Source organism: Electrophorus electricus, unplaced genomic scaffold (assembly GCF_041902795.1).
Source record: "Electrophorus electricus isolate QZ-2024a unplaced genomic scaffold, ASM4190279v1 Scaffold145, whole genome shotgun sequence".
NCBI lineage: Eukaryota > Metazoa > Chordata > Actinopteri > Gymnotiformes > Gymnotidae > Electrophorus > Electrophorus electricus.
Window position 1 is genome coordinate 15,001 of NW_027658426.1, and position 3,266 is coordinate 18,266.

Here is a 3,266-nt window from a genome sequence, read left to right on the forward strand (position 1 = left end):
AACCGCAGCGAACCCGCCGACCGGATCTCACCGAGACAGCGACCGGGAACCGTCTGCTTTTAGGAAGACGGAGGCCAGGGGGCACCCCCCCACCTACGAACCTCCAACCGCGGTCCCGCCTGAGAAGGCAGGTCCGACAGATAGGAATAGCGACCCTCAGACAGGCGTAGCCCCGGGATGGACCCGGGGCCGCAATGTGCGTTCGAAATGTCGATGATCAATGTGTCCTGCAATTCACATTAGTTCTCGCAGCTGGCTGCGTTCTTCATCGACGCACGAGCCAAGTGATCCACCGCTAAGAGTTGTACTCTTTTATTTCAGGCTCAGTTTAGGTCTTTCACCACGACTACAAAGACAGGTTTAAAAGGTTTCACCAACCGGTCAGGCGCCCCCGTCTGCGAGTGTTGAAACGGGCGCGGGGTTGCGCTTTGCCCACACGCCCCACGTGGCAGACGAGTCAGTCTTTGAACCGCGGCCCTCCGCGCCCGCCCCGTCCGACCCCTCGAAAGGGGTGGAACTCACGTAGCGTGGGCCAAGCCCTAGGTACCTGCCGGGGGTCCCCCTGAGACTCCTTTCTGAGAGAGAGAAGCAGGGGAACCGGCTGCGCCACCCACCACCACCACGCCCCAGGACGCCGGTGGGCGGACGAACACAGGAAGGGCCATGGCCTGCCCCACGAGGAGCAGCGCTCGCAACCCCCCCCGGAAAGTCCGCTCGTCAGCGAGCAAGGGGACGGGGATGAATGACAAGGACAACAAAATAGGAAAACCCCTCGCGGTGGACGGAGGCAGCGGCCGTGCGAGCGAGAGGGAGGGCGCGGGACGGACCCGTACGACCCGCTCGACTCGCAGGCGCTTCTCCTGCCGGCAAGGTGAGGGGAAACCGGCCTTCGCCCGACGAGCGGGGACGCCGAGTTTTTTGAACGACGCGTCTCTCGCGCTGGAACCCAGAGAATACCGGGGCCTGCGGGGGGGGGGTGCTGAAGGACGACGCGGAGGAAGAGGCGGAGGACGAGGAAGGGGTGGGAGGGACTAGGCTCCTCCTTTATGCCTTCTGTCCAGCCTGACCTGCAAGCGACCACGTGTAACAGCAACCCCGAAGACCCTTTCGACCCTGGGCCCCGACGCGGGGGGACGGCGAAGTCGAGGGGGTCGGGAGAGGAGGCACGCCGGACAGCGTTACCCGTTAATGATCCTTTCGCAGGTTCACCTACGAAAACCTTGTTACGACTTTTACTTCCTCTAGATAGTCAAGTTTGATCGACTTCTCGGCGCTCCGCCAAGGCCCGCGAGGAGCCCCGGCGGGGCCGATCCGAGGACCTCACTAAACCATCCGATCGGTAGTAGCGACGGGCGGTGTGTACAAAGGGCAGGGACTTAATCAACGCGAGCTTATGACCCGCGCTTACTGGGAATTCCTCGTTCATGGGGAATAATTGCAATCCCCAGTCCCCATCACGAATGGGGTTCAGCGGATTACCCGCACCTCTCGGTGTAGGGTAGGCACACGCTGATCCAACCATTGTGGCGCGCGTGCAGCCCCGGACATCTAAGGGCATCACAGACCTGTTATTGCTCCATCTCGCGTGGCTGAACGCCACTTGTCCCTCTAAGAAGTTTGACGCCGACCGCGGAGGGCCGCGTAACTATTTAGCATGCCGGAGTCTCGTTCGTTATCGGAATTAACCAGACAAATCGCTCCACCAACTAAGAACGGCCATGCACCACCACCCACAGAATCGAGAAAGAGCTATCAATCTGTCAATCCTTTCCGTGTCCGGGCCGGGTGAGGTTTCCCGTGTTGAGTCAAATTAAGCCGCAGGCTCCACTCCTGGTGGTGCCCTTCCGTCAATTCCTTTAAGTTTCAGCTTTGCAACCATACTCCCCCCGGAACCCACAGACTCGTGGTTTCCCTCACGCTGCCCGGCGGGTCATGGGAATAACGCCGCCGGATCGCGGGTCGGCATAGTTTACGGTCGGAACTACGACGGTATCTGATCGTCTTCGAACCTCCGACTTTCGTTCTTGATTAATGAAAACATTCTTGGCAAATGCTTTCGCTTTCGTCCGTCTTGCGCCGGTCCAAGAATTTCACCTCTAGCGGCGCAATACGAATGCCCCCGGCCGTCCCTCTTAATCATGGCCCTGGTTCAGGAAACCCACAAAATAGAACCGGAGTCCTATTCCATTATTCCTAGCTCAGGTATTCAGGCGAGAAGCGGGCCCGCTTTGAACACTCTAATTTTTTCAAAGTAAACGCTCCGAGCCCCGTCCGGACACCCAGCCAAGGGCATCCGGGGGGCACCGGGAGACAGGGTCTGAGACAGGCGGTGGCACGCCTCGCGGCGGACCGCCAGCCCACTCCCGACATCCAACTACGAGCTTTTTAACTGCAGCAACTTTAATATACGCTATTGGAGCTGGAATTACCGCGGCTGCTGGCACCAGACTTGCCCTCCAATGGGTCCTCACCCATGGGTTTAGGATACGCTCATTCCGATTACAGGGCCTCGAAAGAGACCTGTATCGTTATTTTTCGTCACTACCTCCCCGTGTCGGGAATGGGTAATTTGCGCGCCTGCTGCCTTCCTTGGATGTGGTAGCCGTTTCTCAGGCTCCCTCTCCGGAATCGAACCCTGATTCCCCGTTACCCGTGGTCACCATGGTAGCCGACTATGGTACCATCGAAAGTTGATAGGGCAGACATTCGAATGAGACGTCGCCGCCGCGGAGGGCGCGCGATCGGCCCGAGGTTATCTAGAGTCACCAAAGCGGCCGGGGGGCCCGAGCCCCCCGGATGGGTTTTGGGTCTGATAAATGCACGCATCCCCCGAAGGGTCAGCGCTCGTTTGCATGTATTAGCTCTAGAATTACCACAGTTATCCGAGTAACGTGTGGAGCGATCAAAGGAACCATAACTGATTTAATGAGCCATTCGCAGTTTCACTGTACCGGCCGTGTGCACTTAGACCTGCATGGCTTAATCTTTGAGACAAGCATATGTTACTGGCAGGATCAACCAGGTAGTTTGCACCGTGGTCTGGGATGAACCACGAGTGACATCCGCCTCCCCTTCCGGGGGCTAGGAAGCAGCGGGTTGTAAGTGCGTGCGCCGTCAGGTCCAGACGCCATACAGGGCTACCCAGGACAGCTTCCGCGGCCAGTGTAAACGTGCACCGCCCTCTGGCCTTCGGACGCCGACCTCTCACCTTGATGCAAAGCTGTCCCATCCGGTCATGCCCGCACCGTACCCCGTCCACCTCCTCC

At 59.0% G+C, this 3,266-nt stretch overlaps 2 non-coding genes across 2 annotated transcripts; both read right to left on the minus strand.

Annotated features, from left to right (window-relative positions):
- Positions 1 to 150: 150 nt before the first annotated feature.
- On the minus strand, positions 151 to 304 carry LOC145654688 (5.8S ribosomal RNA). The gene has a single exon (XR_014120894.1). It is a non-coding gene; the product is annotated as a 5.8S ribosomal RNA (ribosomal RNA).
- An 882-nt stretch (positions 305 to 1,186) lies between these two features.
- LOC145654695 (18S ribosomal RNA) lies at positions 1,187 to 3,025 on the minus strand. The gene has a single exon (XR_014120901.1). It is a non-coding gene; the product is annotated as an 18S ribosomal RNA (ribosomal RNA).
- Between the last annotated feature and the right edge of the window lie 241 nt (positions 3,026 to 3,266).